Here is a 19760-nt window from a genome sequence, read left to right on the forward strand (position 1 = left end):
TCAATACAATAAATTAATAAGTATTATACAAGCACACAGGAAGACACGAAGTAGATAGATCTTTCAATAAAATTCCACAATGGGTTTTAAAACCCTATGTTAAAATCACAGATAAAATCTAAGACAATCTATGAACATGTGCAAATCCAAATCCTCTAAAAGTTTCAACAATTATTTTGATCCAATTTGGAATTCTTGCTCCCAAAACTTGTCTGTCTCTCAAATGAACTACCAACCCCCTAATAAAGAACCATAATCCTCACTAGGGTTTCAAGTTTTTGAACATGCAAAGACCTATCCTTAAAATAAACTTTTATTATTTAATCCTTTTGTGCTCACTTAAATAAATTTTTAATTAAAATATTCTTTTATTTTATTTTTCTCCACTTTATTAATTAGTGCAAGCACTAATTAAAGTGTGGTTTACTATTTAAATTAATAATAATAATTAAAGCTCATTATTTAAATGCAACTCTAATTTAATTTAATCTTCTTCTTTTTTATTGGTAATGGGCCAAAGCCTAGATTAATTATTATTATTTGCTAAAATTAATTATAATTATGTGTTAAATTTGAGTAGATTCAAACCTAAGATCTTCTGGATGAGAGGTTCATAAGTTATAATTGTATTGTAGGCTCTTGTCTATCAACTCTAATCTAATTATTATTAATTAAATTAAATAATTATAATAAAGCAATATTAAATCTTTAATTTTTTAATATTTTAATTCTCTTTTTATCCAACTTCTTAAATTAGACTTATAAATTAAATCTTTTAAACTAAAGCAAATATTTAATTAATATTTAATAATTTAATAATTTCTTTTTAATCAAATAATATTTAATAATTCTCATTATTATATGATTAACCCAAATATTATGATTAAATCATTTAGGAAGTAAAATACATAACCAAATCCACATTAAAGAAACATTATCAAAACTGACCAACACTCAAAATTAAACAACATAGGCAAAGATAAACTCTTGGGTTTAAAAAGGGTGAAAAGTCAATTACGAGTCCTCCTTCTCAAGACAAGTAATTATGCTATGGATGCGATTGGACCTGAAAATTATTCTCCATTCTTATCATTGAGATATTGTGGTATAGGATGCTCATCCTGGCAATTCAAGGAAGTCGATGTGTGGTACCCACAAATCTATAGAAAAGACAAGCATGTACATGTGCATATATATATAAGAAAAATAGGCAATGTCGAGGAGTGGTACATCATGTAGATCCTGACTAGCAGGTGACTATGACTCCCTCCCTAAACCATATCAAGCACATCAAACATAAAAGTGAAGAAAACATGCACACCATACACATGCAAGTATGGGGTAAGTATAATAGTACATCACAGGTGAGATCATCAAATTCTTAGATATAATAATGCATTAATATGAATATAAAATAATCATTTTTTGATATCATCATGAGAGAAACTACATTTACTAAAGAACCATTAAAGCATCATTAATGCACTAGTAATCATAATAATCAATCATTACTTGAAATATAATCAACTAAGTGATTCTTTACTGATATAAATATAGATATAGATATAGAATTTGAGTCATGAATAATGTCATGTAATTTTAAATCAAGTATCCTTGAAACTAACACATGCATGAAATAGGCATAAAAAGGTTTGGTAAATATAATGAAAAAGAAAACTATGGGTGGGCATTAAATAAGCTAAAAAGAGCTCTATATGGATTGAAACAAGCCCCACGAGTATACTATAAAAGATTGCATAATTACCTAGTGAAGATTGGTTTTGAAAGGACAAATGCTAATAGTAATCTATACTTGAAGACTGGCAAGAACAATGAAGTACTACTATATTAAATTTTTGTTGATGATATTATATTTGGAGGAAAGGAAATACTTTTCAAATCATTTGCTAATGAAATGAAGAAGGAATTTGAAATGTCAATTTTTGGTGAAATCAAATTCTTTTTTGGATTGCAAGTATATCAAATGAAGTTTGGTATTCTTATTATCCAGTTTAAATATATCTAAGAGATAATAAAAACTTTTGGAATGAAAGAGTCAAGACCAATGTGCACACCTATGTCTAGAGGACACAAGCTATCTAAGAATGACAAACCTACTAATGTGAACCCAACACTATATAGATCAATGATTGGAAAATTGAAATATGTTCTTCATATTAGATATGATATTGCATTAGTAGTTGGGATAGATGCTTTATTTTCAACAAATCCTAAAAAGAATCAAATGATGGTAGTGAAAATGATATTAAGATATCTAAAAGGTATAGAGGATTATGGATTGTATTACAAAAGGAGTGATAGGTTTGAATTGAAGGTATTCACTGACTTTGATTGGGCAAAAAATATTGATGATAGAAAAAGAACTAGCAGAGGAGCATTCTTTCTAGGAAAGAGATGTGTTTCGTGGAAAAGAAAGAAATGTAACTGTATTTCCTAATCAATAGCTGAAGCTAAATATTTGGTTGTTGTAATGAACTATTCAAACATTATGTGGATCAAGTAATTACTAAAAGGAATAGAAGAAAAAAATTACAAATCTAGTGGTTATTTATTGTGATAACACAAGTTCTATTAACATATCAAAGAATCTAGTGATGCACACTAAGACCAAGCACATTGCTATCAAGTATCACTACCTAAGAGAACTAGTTCAATACAAAGAAGTAAAGTTAGAATATGTGAACATCAAAGAAAAAACTACTGACATATTCACTAAAGTCTTACCTAAAGATGCTCATGAATATCTTGGAGCTAAATTAGGGGTGATTCTCCTAAGAAAAGAAACATAAGGAGATATGATGCATTGCATCAAATGTTCTAATCAGAATATCATACACATTGATGCAAATAATTCTACTTTAGGAATTTCCTAAGTTAGTGAATTTTAGTAAGAAAAAGACTAGCATAATAAATCAATCATAAATAGATGACAGAAATTAGCTAGACAAGCAACTATCTACATGATCAAGATGTATGAAGTGAATGAAGTCTAGAAATCTAGTGTCTTTGATATTGCTATCAAAGATGGAAAGATAAACCTCAAGAATCATGAAAGAGGGAGAGATAAACCTTAGAGGGAGAGAGTCATGAAAGAAGGAACTCCTAAAAATATAGAGATGAGAATCTAAATGAAACTAAGGATATTATTCACTCATGATAGTGAAATATTTTGGATTGCATGGTAATTGTGATGAGATTGAAATACAACATATTCTATTGAACAAATTATTAAGGTGTTGCCATCAATCCCAAAGAGGGAGATTGTTGGAAACTACAATTAAAATAATTATTGTTTTATCATTAATGTCAAATCTACTCATGAGACATGTTGCTATCTGATCAAAATGTCATATCTATTTTGATTGATGAAGAGGATTTGAGAGATTTATCATAAAAAGCACCTAAAGAAAAGGTTGAGTTATGAAAAGGGAGATACAATGGACATTTGATCAACTAGACTTTGACCAACCGAAGTGATTGTTCAAATCACATTGATGTTTAAGTCTTTACAATATAATTCAAAGTATATCATTTAAATAAATCTTGGATGACCAATAGAGTGAAAGAATAAGGATTGTTGAGTTATTCTAGTGTCAACCAAGCCATAATAAGTGCTAAGGAACTTCAATGTTGATCGATTATCGGTATTGACCAAGTGATAATTGGTGCTAAGTTTTACAATGACCGAGCTACATCAGGATTAACAGAACATATGATGTTTATACTTATGGACCTTGAGTAACTGATTCACCCCCCCAGTTATTTTAAACATTCTAACAATTATACTAATATAATAATAAATATAATATAAAATACTAATACATCAAATTTTATGATTGAAATGTATAGATATTAGATGATGAAGAATAATAATATTTATGATAATTAATAATCATATAAAGATTAACAATAATGAAAATCTTAATAAATAATAATATTTTAAATATATAAATAATAATTCAAATAAGGGCATTAGAAGAGTCACATCCCTTCAATCATGACAAATACATAAGGATATCAAAGTTATTTTCTCAAATATAGACGATGAATAAAACACACACACACAACAAGACCATATGTGGATCACTACAACTACAAACTACCACCCAAAACTATCATAAATAACCTATGGGCCTTTCTTGTATATGCAACTTTCCTCCACTTAACAAGGTTCTAGATATTTATCCCTAACTATTGAGGCTGACCAAAAGCCAAAATAATTATTCTTATTTTATTTATTACATAGAGTCAACACAAAAAAATTGAAAAATATAATTTTAGCTAGCCTAACTTCTAGAGGCTATAATTTTAAAATCATGACTTTTATTCACTATTATAATCACTTCTCTTGAGCTATAGTGCCCTAACTACATAAGCACCATCACTCAAGGTTCAATCTCATTTCAAAGCCATTTAAGCTTTTAAAATTGAGCTCAAATATTTTATACCCAAAAACTTGAATAACTTATGTAATATAGATTGTATGACAATGAAGTTCTATTAGCACGTTGAAATAACTAAGATGAACCTCCATCTATGAAATCATCTAACATTACAAGAATATGTTACCTACTTGCTAAATATAGTAAGTTTCCAAAATATTAACTCTACACTAAAATAACCCTTATTGAAAAGATGGAAACAAAAATACTTTTGGGTGATGCAAAATTGCCCTTTCACTCAAGTTTGTCGTGCATTAGACACTTGGGATGATTTGAGAAGTGGTCATTATATGTCTCAAATATTTAGAGGAAAACCAAGATGGTTAACCTCCTCCCTTATCATGCATGATGAATCTTCTATAGGTCATTTGTTATATTTTACTAAATATTCTTCATCATCTTGTTCCTTACACTTCTGCCAACATGATTTTCAAGTATATCCTTAATTTTTGTTATAGCTGAAGTATTTGCTAGAATACTTAATTTCACTTCTATGACATTATATTCAATACCCCCTTCTTGATACTCTATCAGATCTCAAATGCAAAATACTGGTGAAATATTTATTTCACTAGGAAACTCTACTTTATAGGCATTTCTTGAATCGTGCTTCTTCAGAATCATACATGTCCAAAACATCTTCATTTTTAATTTGTTGTACTTACCTACTTGAAATTTTCCATCCCTCAAATGAACCTTGACTTCATCCCCAACTCAAATTCCTTAAACCTCCTTTTTCTCATTTTCTTTAGCCATTTAGTATGTATTAATATTTTTAGTTTTTTTCCTCACCTCGTCATTGATGTTATTCAAATATTCTACAAAATCCTCAGCTTCACCACTACATATCTCTCATTTATCCAACTTCTTCAATTTATAAGCATTTCTAGGACTATATAATTTGGAATGGTGATTCACTAGTGCTCCTATTAGCAAGACTATTATATACAAAAAAAAAAAAATTGTTTAAAAATCAAATCTCATCCTTTTGGTTTATCTCCAACCAAACATCTTAGAGAATTATCTTAAACCCTAGTCACCACCTTTGTCTATCCATCAATTTTTTCTTGATGTGATGAGCTAAATTTAAATTTTATCTTCAACATCTTCCATAATGTGCAATAGAAATACCCAAAAAACTTACTGTCTCAATATGAAATTATGCTTCTTGGTAGATTATGTAGTCTCACCACTTTTCTAAAAAATATTTCTACCACATGAACAACATCACTAGTCATTTTTTAGGGAATAAAATATGTCATCTTTGAAAAGCTATTTACCAATACAAAAAATGAATATTGCATCACTAAGTCCTTGATAAACCAAAAACAAGGTCCATGAGTTGACATCCTCCCACAACTTCTCTGGTACAATTAATGAATTATATAATTAATTTCTCTAAATCACATTGATTAGGATTTCGTTTATCTCCTTTCAATCATTTGATCACATCTAAGCTTGCATTCAATATAGATGACACTAGGTAAACTATTTTAAGCATCATGCTAGCTATAATTTAACTTGGAATTTGAACTTTTTTCAAATCACAAACATTCTCTTAAATATTTTCTATTTGACATTCATTGTCATTTATTTATTCCCTACCTTAGAATCTTTAGGATAAATCTAGATTCCCACCTAATTTCATCCCACAAATTATTCGATCAAAAAAATTATCCTTTACCTACCTTTGTTCTTCTTTCACTAAATAACTTCATTAACTTGGTTAATATTATTCACTTGGTTAACACCAACTTGCTCTATGACACTTAAAAGCTTTGTTCTCAAACTTATGTTTGGTACATTTGTACCAAACAATATTTTTTATTACCAACCACCATTTCCATCTCGGTCGCACACTCTTATTCCTTTTATTTTCACTTCACCAATATAAACCATTATTACAAACCAATATATCTTACTTGTAAATCTTTCTAACTATTCATCAAATTATGTAAACTTCTATAATTAAACCAATTTTACCTTATCAAAGATTGATTCATCACTTTCCCATTTAAGCTCCAACACTTAACATCACTTTTATATTTAATCTTTTATTATTAAGAGACATTTGATTACTCAACACCACATCCTAAGCTTGACATGAAAGGTAAAATAAAAACTCATCCAATTCTCCTACATTCTTGCTAGTGCTCTATTAACTAACCTTGTCTCTCATCAACATCAATTTTTATAGAAATATTAGTTTTAGTAACACTACTAACCCTCCTAATTATGTAATAGGACCTATTTTTAAATCTTTTGTAATAAGGTTCAATTGTAAGGCCACTTTTCTTGGGTAGAAAAAGTATAAGTCCTAATGTAAAACTTGCAAAATGAATCACAAAGAAGCTTATTATGAGTCTATAATTCTAATTAGGGACATTAATAATGATCTCAAATATTGCAATAAGTTTCCAACTCAAAACAATTTTGGATTTCACAATATGCAAAAAGTTTCATTTTTTGCATAAATATTTTTGATAAAGGAAGTAGGGAAAGCACCCTAAACCCAAAGATAAAAATACTAAAATGTAAGCCCATGGCCATTATAGTCAAGAAACTTGCTTTAAAAATAGTACAAGAAAATATGTCACTCTCACAAAATAATCACAAATAGAAACGAACTACCAAATAAACTAATATAAATCATGAGTGCAACAATAATTGATCAAAGATGGCATCAAAATAAACCTACTAAACAACATGTAACATCATAAATCAACCTAAAATATAAGATTTGATATAAATTATTTGCAGATAAAAGTGTTTTCATAGTAAATCTAGGAAAAATAATTCCTATATATTTTCTGTTATAGTAAAGTTATAATAGTAATAGTGTTGTTACATAGGATTTGATATAACTATCTATAGGTAAAAGTTCAATATTATATTTTTCTAAAAAAGTTCCCAAATTCTTCTACCCCCCTTTAGTCATGACAAACTGGTGTGTAATGATTAAGCTAGGAAAATTTTTTCCTCTTGACCTATTTTTTGATTCATCCTTTTCCAGTCCTCCAAGCTACCATAAAAATTTTGCAATACCTAACTTAAGAGGGACATGGAAGGGAAGCACATGAGGATTCCCTTGAAAGCCATAAAATCTAAATACTATAGAGACTAGGTATGGAATAATATGTCCCCAATTGTTGCATACCTTCAAACATGTAGCATACTCCTTTTTTCTGATCAATTCTAACAAGGTCTTTAGGATTCAGGGGTGTCAAGAGACAACAATGCTCTCATCTTTGAGGAAAAATACCTCTCAAATCTCATCAAACTACCATCTATTATTTCCCAAGACATATAAAAAAATCCATAATTGTACTATTATCCTTTCTCCTTCACACTCCTTTTCTATCTTCATTTTCTTTTCAAACATACAAAATCCCTTAGAAAGTCACATACACATAAGTAAAGAATATCATCCTAAAGGCTTATCAAGATTTCCCTTGCTTATTCCAATCAATTCATTGTGAATTTTTTCATCAAGGTAAGAGGCAAAATCAAAAATTGAATCCATCCCATATTGCAATACTTGAATCATTATGCACATTAATGTAATGGGTATATAATCATGTTTGTCCATACCAAAAGCTTTACACCAAGACATGTATATAGATTGGGCTTGAGGATTGAAATATTTTTTCAATAATGGTTTAGGTGTAGATGATAAAACTAAGGTTAGGTTTCCCATCTTTACAAGATTCTCTTATGGAGCCCCACTTCTAATATAAACCCTTTGAGCCTCATATATCAACTACAATTTCTCAAGATCAATTGCTTCATGGAGCGTAGAATGAGGGTGTAACATAAAAACTTCACAGATTGCTTCTGCTGTGACTTTGAATAAGCCACCTCCGGTATTATTTTTCACCAGACAATGAATTGTATCACATCCCTTGATAATTAGGGTTTAAAGGTCCACATCCATGAAAAATCCTATGACAACCTATTTTCCCAAATAAAAGTTGCATACATTGTTGTGAGGAGTATCCTAATTTCTATGAGAAAACCACTTCATGAAGACCTCAAAGCCACTTGTAGATGTGTGTACATCTCTGATAAAATTCTCTCTAATAGAATATATCATACACACAAATGATTTTTTTAAAACTTCTTTGTGCAAAATGAAAAATTTTAGACATGAGGAGCTACTTACCCTTCAACTTCCAATCTCTATAAATTTATACACAAACGAACCTTAGCTTTGCCATAGTCTTTAGTAGCAATAAAAATTCTTTCCCTTTTCATAATTGGTCGAGAAGAAAAACACATTTTTAAAAGAATTATAGTGCAAACAGAAATTTTACTATTTATTATAGTCACATGAATTTAAAATAAATTCGATATTAAGTCATAAAAGACAACGAGAAAAAAAATTAAAACATAACTTCAAATATGAACCATTGATTTAGAATGATCAAATATTCCTTCTTTAATTCATATGCTAAATCATCGACCAAGTAATGACTCTCATTTGATTGTACTCTATGGAACCCTATCAAACACTTTTAAAAAATTCTTGGACACATGTCACATTATCACATTCTCACATTTTTTAAATATCTTATAGGTTTCCATAGTGAATGAGATAGTCATTGATCTACTTAGATCCAACGATCTTTTGAAGTCATAAAAAATGTGAAAAGCCTAGCACAAATGTCATAGTATTGCTTTGTCACTTTTTTCAAAGACCCTACATCTTCTTCTAATGGCTAAGAAACAACCATTGATATCCCTTAATCTAATGGCTAGGGTGTTCACATGCTTCAACATACTTTTATCTTAGATCTAACCCCACCATGACATGTGTTCTTATGTTGTATTCTCACATTTGCTAAAGATATTGTAGGTTTTCATAGCAAGAATGCAACCATCATTGATATACTTAGATCCAATGGCTAAAAGTCAAGTGACCTTTACCCTATAATTAGCCTACCATAGAAATGTGTCAATCTGTCACTTTTTTGCATTTAGTAAAAACATTGCATCTTCATGATATGAGAAAGTTACAACCATTGATTTTTTAGATCTGATGGCCCCAAAATGGGATGAAATATACCCATTTATACTTCTATGAGTAGCCCCCACAAGATATGTGGCATCATGTCACATTCTTGAATTTGGTAGAATTCATACACCTCTACATGGTGAGAATTTGATCATTGCGGATCTATTTAGATCTAACAAGATCATAGAAATAGGCACAAACTAGGAACTTCACAAATTTTGATCACATTCCTATGTTTCAACACATAGGAAGGTGATCAAAATTTACCAATTTTAAAATTAGAACCATGATAAAAATTTAAAAAAATCTTATCCCTAAAAACATGGCTAACAATACCATCACCTCCCCTTTCTGTTAGCCTAGAATTGATAAGAATGTTCGGGATATTAATCTCCAAATGACCCCCAGAGGAGAAATCTAGTCCTTGAAGGTGGAGCTCATCACTCTCAAGAAGAGATTTAATAATTTTGAGGAGAGATAGGAGATTGTAGAGTATAATTTTGATCATGTGACCAAGTTTTTGGTTTTAATTATGCATTTGTCAACTTCTACTCTTCATTTTCTGCATACTAAAAAGGAAGGTGTGACTAGTGCAATGGGGCTAGGTACTACTAGTTCCCTTTACAAGTTCTTAGCTAATGGTTGGCTTTAGCTACTACTAGACAAAATTGAGGGAAAGAAGAAAAGAAAAGAGAACTAGCTCTATGTTTAGTATAAATTTTGGTTATGTTGTATGTTTTAGCACTCAGCTTATATGGGCTTTGTTTATGGTTCTTTTAAGGACTCTTCATAATTACTATTTTTGTATATATTATGTGTATCTTCTTAGTTAGTAGTATTAAATTTTAGGATACTATGGTGTGGGGGTTTTCTAAATTAAGAAGGTTTAACTTTTTATTATTCCTAATTGTTAGCTATTTTTCAGCATATGTATCTTGGTCAACCCCCATTTTTGGCTAATTTTTTAATTTCAAAAACATTGTATTCCTAACTCATTTAGTTTAAAATGAATGTACTTGTAAGTATTGATTCTTGGATATCCTTGCTTATTTTTTTCAGTCTTCTATTATGATCTTTGTATGAATTTATTCTTGTTGTATATGAATTCTAAAAACAAATTAGCTTATGTTTATTGTTATTTCCAAGGATCTTTTTCTACATCTATTATCAAAGCCCATGTTTCAACATTAGGAACTTTTTTCTATGATCCAAGCATGATAATTGGATAGTGGGCCTAATATTTATCAATATTTGTACTAAATGGCTTTTATTTTTGATATATCTTGTATGTTTTCATAAGATTTTACCCCATATCTTATTTTCCGTTGATGGATGTCTCCTATATCTAAGCATGGTAGAGGTCATTATTAATAGAATGAATAACAAAATGGCCAATCGGAAGATCATCATGAGGAATGTCATGAGGAACAATGATAGGATGAAGGAGAGTGACATGGAGAGAATTAGGGTTAGTTGAGGCATTGGTATCTTTTCTATAGGTTCTTATAGCTTGGTTGGGACCTCAACTTTAGGGTTCTCAATATAGTGGTTAATGGTTAGAATGATCATGAAAGGGAGACTCCCAAATATTAGAGAATGGGGAAGAGAGAGAAGAGCATGAGCATTCTCGCACACTAGACAATGGTAGAGGGTACCAAAGGATGGGGAGATAATGTAATAATGAGAACACCATATAACTAGATGTGATGAGAAACCTTTAGTTGTCTTCCCACCTATCGTAGATGGAAAGGGAGGAAAAGGTAAGGCTAAGAATTTATTGATATATTTAGGGCATTACTTTAATATGCATCCTAATGCAAGCAAGCTAAGAGACCATTATGTAGTGATGCACCTAAGAGGTCATGAACATATGATTTAGGAGCATCCTAGGCTTTTTAGAAATCCTATAGGGTGGTGTAGTTTGACCTTATATTTTGAGGACTCGATCAAAGAAGGAAGTGTAACTCAGTCAATACTAAGTTTGTTTAGTTGTTGTGTTAACCAAGTGTCTTAGTTAATGAAGATGTCGGTGAAGCTTGGGGCACTTGGCATGCATTGGGATCTCAGTTTGCACTGGGAACTTGGTTGTGCTTGGAGTGGAAGGCTAATGCTCAACTTAGTTTCTTTGACACTTAGTTTTGTCTTGATTCTTGTGGTGCCTGAGTTGTTAGTGAGCCAACTTTTTGCATTTAATTTATGTATAGGTATTAAATTTTCATTGTAGTCGACTTGTGGATTATACAAATATTTAATGTAAGGGTTTATTTTAAATTGTAATGGGCTAGGCCTTCCTATGGTTTAATTGGGTATAATTAAGGGGGTTTTATGGTGTCTTAAGTTAGAATGAGGATCATCCAATTTGGAGAAGAGGATGAAGTATAGGAGAAAACATTGAGAAGGGCTAGTAGTTGAGTCTTGGTAAACCAAAAGATTACTTGGTGGGCTTGCAAGCACAAGTTGAGATTTCCTTGATGTTTAATACCAAAGTGTGGATCTAAACTAGCTAGGATTAGGATTATAAGTTGGATCTTGTAGGATCTTGCAGAAATATTTTGTAATTGCTATTGTATTTGGCCCTAACCTAGAAGGCCTTATAGCTAGGCATGTTACATGTAAATAGTTATATGTATTATTAAAGTATTGTGATTTGGTATCATATCTTTCTTTGTGTTGTTTTTCCATTGTGTAGTTATTTTTATGGAACATATTACTTCTAGTGGGGATACCATTGGATTATTATTACATTAGGTGGTATCAGAACATAGTTTTTACTGAGAGTGTAGATAGATCACCGAAGTTGAGGTAGTTTGCAGTAGGACCTTGGGTTGGAGAAGGTTGATCCTGTGGAGATGATTGATATTTTGGATTTGTGGATTTTTTTTAGAGGGTTTGCAAAGGATCTTGGAAGATGCCTCCAAGAATATTGGACCCTAGGGAAATTTATGGTCTCTATGATGTTGTGGAAGAAAGACTCTTAGATAAGATGACATTGATGAAGAGTGACATGATCATTGAAATTGTGAGTGCTTTAGGTTGTGTACCTTAGAAGGTGGGTAGTGAAGGTAGTTATGAGAAAGTTTTTGGAGACTTTGAAGCTATTGGATCAAGTGGTCATGAGGATAAAATTGATCATGTTGAGAGACCTATTGGAACTAGGGCTGGTTAGTTTGTTAGACCTAGATCTCAGTTGAAATTGAAGCATAAGATGGAGGTTTCTAATTTATTAGGTACTTTGAATCTTGAAGACCTGATTGATTATATTGGTGAATTGGAAGACTACTTTGAGCTTGAGGATATTGAGGATCCACTCAGAGTAAGCTTGGCACAGACTAAGTTGAAAGAACATGCTTCCCTTTAGTGGACATAACTTTAAAGAGATAGAGAGGAGAAAGGTGAAATGAAGATCACTAGATGGAGGTTGATGGTGACTAAGTTGAACATTAAGTTCATTCCTATTGATTATGAACTTGGGTTGTTTAAGAGGTTGCAAAATCTTAAATAGAAAGATATGTTTGTGAAAGATTACACCAAGTAGTTCTACAAGTTGACTATTTATTCTAGGCATAGAGAATTGTTGAATTAGAAGGTAGCTTGGTACATTAATGGTTTGAGATTAAATATCCAAGATGAGCTTGCTATATTGAAGACTGATTCATTTTAGGATTTTTATCTATATGCCCTAAAGGAAGAAGACAAGTTGAAGAGGAAAAGTCAAGTTAATGCTAGAGGAAAGGAGAAGCATGATAGCTTGACATAAGCTTAATCAAGTGCAAAAGATGAAACAAAACCTATTGATCAAAAGAGAAGGATAGGTAGAGGTGATTTAAAGGTTACTTGATATAGATGTGGTGAAGTAGGATATAGATCTTTTGAATTTCTTACGAGAGTTGCTACTTTAAATGAGGTTGATAGCCATGATAGTCAACCTAAGCAAGGAGATAGTTTATAGGCTAGGTGAGTACTAGTTAGTCATAGGACAATGGATTCTTGTTAGAGGAATATTTTGCTTAGGACTCATTATAAGTCTAGTGGTAAAGTCTACAATGTGATTGTGGATGGTGGTAGTACTGATAACCTTGTTGTTGAGGAGATGGTTCAAAAAAAATTTTGAAGAGAGTGAGACATCCTTATCCTTAATAGATTAGATGATTGCAAGATGAGCATGCATTGGAAGTGAGGGGGCAGTGCCTTATTGATTTCAAGATTGAGTGGTATAAGGATCAAGTGGTGTGTGATATTGTGGAAATGAACAGTTGTCAATTCTTCCTTGGTAAACCTTGGAATTATGATTGTAGCGTTGTGCATGATTGTGTTAAGAATGTTTTTACTATTGAGAAACGTGGTAGGAAGAATTCCCTGATTCCTTTGTATAAGGAAGAGCTTGGTAGGAGAAACTTGAGTATTGGTAGCCAAGTTGAGCTAATAGATTCTAAAGGGGTTAGAGATCAATGTGGAAAGAAAACTTATGGAACACTAAGGATGGGTGTAAGGAAGAAGAAGAAGAGTAAGGGAAAGAATGTAAAAGTTGAAAACTTGGAGGATATGTATGTGAAGAACTAGTTTTGGATTTATGTGTTGAATCTTAGAAGATGTTCTTCTAACTAATGAGAATATCTTTTCAAACCTGGGGTGTCTGACGTAGGAGCATCCTAGGCTTTCTATCAATCCTACAAGGTGGTGTAATTTGACCTTGTAGTTGGAGGACTTGGTCAAAGAAGGAAGTGTAAATAGGTACTAAGTTGATTTTGTTGTTGTGTCAATTGAGTGACTTAGTTAATGAAGATGTCACAATGAAGCTTGGGGTACTTGACATGCACTGGGAGCTCAGTTGTACTAGGAAATTGGTTACTCTTGGAGTGGAAGGTTGATGCCCAACTTGGTTTCTCCAAAACTTGGTTTGGTATTGGTTCCTATGGTGCTCAAGTTGTTAGTGAGAAGACTTTTGGCATTTAATTTATGTATGGGTATTTAATTTATGTTGCAACTAACTTGTGTCATATGTAAACATTTGATGTAAGGGTTTATTTTAATTTTGAATGGGCTCAACCAACTTGTGGCCTAGTTGGGTATAATTAAGGGGGTTTTGTGGAGTTTTAAGTCAGAATGAGGATCATCCAGTTTGGAGAAGAGGATGAAATGTAGGAGTAAACTTTGAGAAGGACTAGTAGCTAAGGCTTGGTAAACTAGGAGATTACTTGGTGGGCTTGTGAGCACAAGTTGAAATTTCTTTGAGGTTTTCTACCAAAGTTTGTATCTAGACTAGCTAGGATTAGGATTGTGAGTTGGATCTTGTGGGATATTGTGGAACTATTTTGTAATTTCTATTGTATTCGGCCCTAACCTAGAAGGCCTTATAACTAGGCATATTGCATGTAAACAATTATTTTTTTGAATAAAGTATTGTGATTTGGTATTGTATCTTTCTTTTTATTATTTTTTTATTGTGTATTTATTTACAAGGATCTAGATTACCTCTAGTGGGAGTACCCTTAAATTTTCCTTGCATCAAAATACTTGGTGAAATATAGAGTAGAAGGTCCATATCATCTTGGTAGATCTCACATAGGAGATATTTGAGGAGAGATTCAAAGAGATATGAGGTTCTTCAAGATGAGATAGTACTCAAAATATAGCCATGATGAGATGCTCCATACTCACCACTTTATGTGGGGTCTTAAGGACTCTATCATTAGAAAATTATAGTAGTAGAGAAGGCATACAGAGCCCAAGTGCATGGCCCATAGGGTCAATTGCACTCCTTCATAAACATAATCTTCAAGATAGACTTGTACCTATTTAGAACCTTTGAGATGTGGATGGTATCATCCTAATAGATATTAAAATTCCTACATTTGGTGGAATGGTTAGGGTTCTAGTGCCACAAGTTAGAACGGGCATGAACAATCCAAAGGTAAATAGTCACCAAAAAGTACCCTAGATTAGAGTGGTTACTAGGATTGTAGTAGGTAGAGATTCTGGTAGTCTGGTGCTCCTCAAGGGTATGTAGATACAATAATGGATATTGTGTTCTAATATTTGGATTTAATTTGATTATGCTTGTTTGCAAATATTTTTGCATCATAACTAACTTGATAGGGAAGAAATTGGAGATGGTCAACAGCATTCAAGGAGGAACATTAAAGTCTAGTCACAATGGAAGAATCATAATGGTATAAGAGGAAACAACCACTACAAAGGAGGAGCCACTATTTCATGAATGCAGGAATTAAAAGTTGCTATATTTCCTCTATGTTTACTATTGTGTTGACTTGGTTATTTAGACTTTATTGGTTTTACCGTGAACTATTATGTTTCCTTCTTTTTCTCTGGTAGATTTGTAATCAGTTTGTTTTTTGTTTTAGAATAAGTGTCAATCCTCTATTTATAGGGATTAGATCAATAGTTTTAGAAGTTGGAAAAGGTTTATGAAAACTATTGAGTTTTGTGGTGAATTGTTTCCATAGTGTTTATGCATTGTTCTCATGTTAAGGAATTTTGGAAAATAATGAAATAATCTTTGGTTTACGTTATGTGTTAGTAGATTAGTAGAAGCTAACCAAGGGGGTCCACTTGAGAGGTAGATTAGACTAGAGTAGTGTAGATTTACTTCCAATATTTTTAGTATTTCAAGTAGAAGTTGTAAGTTTCTTCCCATAGCATCATACTTTGTGAGTGTTCTTGTAGCATCTATGAGAATAGTTATAGTGAATGGTTTGAGTTGGAATATAGGTTAGCATTTAATTGCATTTCTAGTATTAATTTTAGTGAAGAGTTAAATGTGTTAGTTTCCTATAGCACTAGTGTAGGTTCTTTCCTTGCATTTTACTTTCTTACAGCATAAGCAAAATGACTCTTTAACAAGCCTAGTACACATACTATGCCAACCATTTCAAGTATACATCCCTAGGTTAACAAATTAAATACACCTCATGGTAGGGAAATAATCCTTAGATTGAATATACTATTCCTAAGTAAGGCCTTGAGCATGATTATCACACACCTATTGTGAGGCGAACCATCATTTTTGGTGTCGTTTCCAGGGAAGGTGTCAAGATAGGAACATTTTTGAGTCATAGTTTTTTAGTTAAGTTTTTTTTTTTAGAGATTTGCAGTCCTAAAAGTTTCTTCACAAAAATGAAGAATTCAATTGCATGCGTCAAAGAGGAAGATGACGAGATGAATATAACAAATTTCTTCCATGGGACTCTATTAATTTGAATGAAGAAATTGAAGAAGTTGAGTTGCCATTTGAGGATGAAAGCCCTATTTTTCCTATAGAATCTTCCTCTAGAGCACCACCCTTGAACATCAGTGGTCTTCAACCTTTTGCTGAAATTTTGGCCAATTTTCTTAGTAGTATTGCTCCAAATCCACCTGTTGTTAATAATCCAATGCCAAATGTTCCTTTTCAGTAGCAACCTTAATCAAATACCTCTAGTAATGGCACAACCTACTTTTCCATTTCCTCATCCAAGCCTCATAACTATTGCTAATCTCAAAGACATACCTACAACTGCTCTTTCAAAGTTCTATGGCCTTGCAACTAAAGATCTTGATACTTTCATGTTTGAGTTTGACATACTCTATCATAGCTTTGACTATAACACTGATGCCCATAAGCTCAAGTTATTTCTAGCAACACTGAATGAGTCAGCTTTATGATGGCTCATGAGTTTAGTGTCCAATGCAATAGGTACCTGGGATGAAATGCAGACTCTATTTTTGGATAAATACAAAGAGTATTGCAAGGAAAATGATTCAACAGGAGATAAAATCTTTAGAATATCACAAAAGGAGGATGAAACATTAGAAAACTATGTTTCACATGTCTTGTATACACTGCAGAAGAACCCTCAGCATGTACTAGCAAAGGATTCAGAAAAGATAGTCTTTGTAATATGAGTGAATGATAATTGTTTAGAAGAACTAGACCTAATGGTTAGTGGTGATGTATATCAATCTTCTTGGGATGACCTCAAGAAAAGCTATCTTAACTACTCAAGGTCAACTATTAAGAAAGGAAGAGGACACCAGACTACAGCCACTAAAGGAATTAGTTAGGGTATTTCAAAGCTCAAGATATCTAATCTACTCTCAGATTTTAAGTAGGACATCATAAATGATGTCACTGAACATCTCAATACAATGACCGCAAAGAAGAAACATGTAGAAGTTGAGGTGCAACTAGTTGAGTACTGTCTACATTGTAGAAAGTAGAAGAAAGATTGCCAATGCAAATTGGTCACTAGCTTGGAGAACTAGCATCTTCTAACTGAGTACATCAAGATAGATGGAGAAGATGAGCAAGTATTCTTCATTTCTCAGTATCAACCATGGGACCAATGTCAAGGTATGCCTCAAGACCCTTTACAAAATTCAAATCAATATTGTAATCAATGGCAAAACCATAGTACCCAAGGTCCTTCACAATATAGTTAATCCAACTGGAGTAATGCCTAGAAAAATATTCCACAACAGTCTCAATAACCTCAAAATTCCCAACCTTCCTGGCCAAACTAGCAAAACAATCAATGGTAGAATCAGCAGAGCTAGTGGCAACCACCTCAAGGAAATTGGCAATCTACAAACCAATGGAAAGGACCTTAGCAATAGCCTAACCAAAATACTGGTATTCCACAATTACCACCTCTAATCCAAAAATTTGCACTAATGCCACCACCTACAAGTTCTAGACCTCAAAAGTAGACTTATTTTCCTGCACAACCTTAGCTAAATCCAAATAAACAACAACCACAATAAACCATGTATTCTATTGATGCTTAGCAATACCCTACTTATGCTCTAAAAGTTGTAGATATACATTTGAGATCTAATACAACCCTACTAGTGCCTAAATAGCCTCTAATAACTAAAATACTAAGTACTCATGTAGCATTAAAATCTCCAACTTCTTAGCCAGAAATGGTTGACCCAACCAATATAACTAGCTCAGCTCAAACCCAAATAATAGTTGAACCTCCTTTTTCAAAAAAGCTCATATCACACAAACCTGCACAAATAGAGGGACAATCCTTTGATATCATTAATCAGTTAAAGAACATGCATTTTTAAATTCCTTTATTCCAAACTATTAAAGATGTTCCTATTTATGTAAAAGCCATTAAAGAAGCCTGTTTGAAAAACCCTGGGAGAAAGAAAAAGGACCCAACCACAGTCCATTTTGTAGGAAAATTGGTTGATATTATGTTAGGAAAATTGATCATTCCTAAATATTATGAGCTAGGAAAGTCCAACATAGTTGTTGATTATCTGTCTAGACTGCACATTGCTGATGAAGATCTAACTCCCATTGAAGATACCTTTCCAGATGAGCACCTATTCCACATAGCAACTCATACACCATAGTATGTAGACATAGAAAACTATCTAGCTACAAATAGAATGCCCCCACACTTTTCTCATAAAGTTAAAAGGAAGTTAGAATAGAAGAGTTTTCATTATTTATGGATAGATAACAATATCTTCTATACTAGACCAGATCAGATCATGAGGAGATGTGTCAGAGAGAATAAAATATATGATATACTACATGCTTGTCATGATAAACCATGTGGAGGTCATTTTGCAGGAAAGAGGACAGCACAAAAGATACTGACTACTGGATATTATTGGCCAACATTACATAAGGATGCAGTAACTTATACAACCAATTGTGACAAATGCCAGAGGATGGGCTGCCTAACTAAAATTGATGAGATGACACTTGATCCATAGATTGTAGTAACACCTTTTGACAAGTGGGATATGGACTTCATAGGTCTAATTGACCCACCATCAAGTGGCAAATCTTACATCTTAGTATTTACAGATTATGTAACCAAATGGGTGGAAGTTCGAGCAATGAAAAATGGAAGAGATGAGAAGGTAGCTAAATGCTTATATGAAGAAATATTCACCCACTATGGAGTTCCCAAAGAGCTTGTTACAAATCAAGGAGCCCAATTTACATCAAACTTGATCACTAAAGTTATGAAAGAATATAGCATAAGGCACCACAAATCCAGTCCCTATCACCCTCAAGAAAATGGGCAAGCAAAGGTCACCAATAGAGAAATTCAAGCCATTTTGACTAAGACAGTGCACATACACAAGAAGGATTGGAACAGTAGATTAATTGAAGTTGTATGGGCATATAGAACTACATGGAAGATAACCACTAGCTTTACTCCATTTGAACTTGTGTATGGAAAAGCACCAATGTTGCCTAGTGAATTTCAACATAAAACCCTATGCACTACTTTGGAATTAAACATCAGTCTTCC

This window comes from Cupressus sempervirens, chromosome 3 (assembly GCF_028749045.1).
Source record: "Cupressus sempervirens isolate cs-2001-9-10 chromosome 3, ASM2874904v1, whole genome shotgun sequence".
NCBI classification, from domain to species: domain Eukaryota; kingdom Viridiplantae; phylum Streptophyta; class Pinopsida; order Cupressales; family Cupressaceae; genus Cupressus; species Cupressus sempervirens.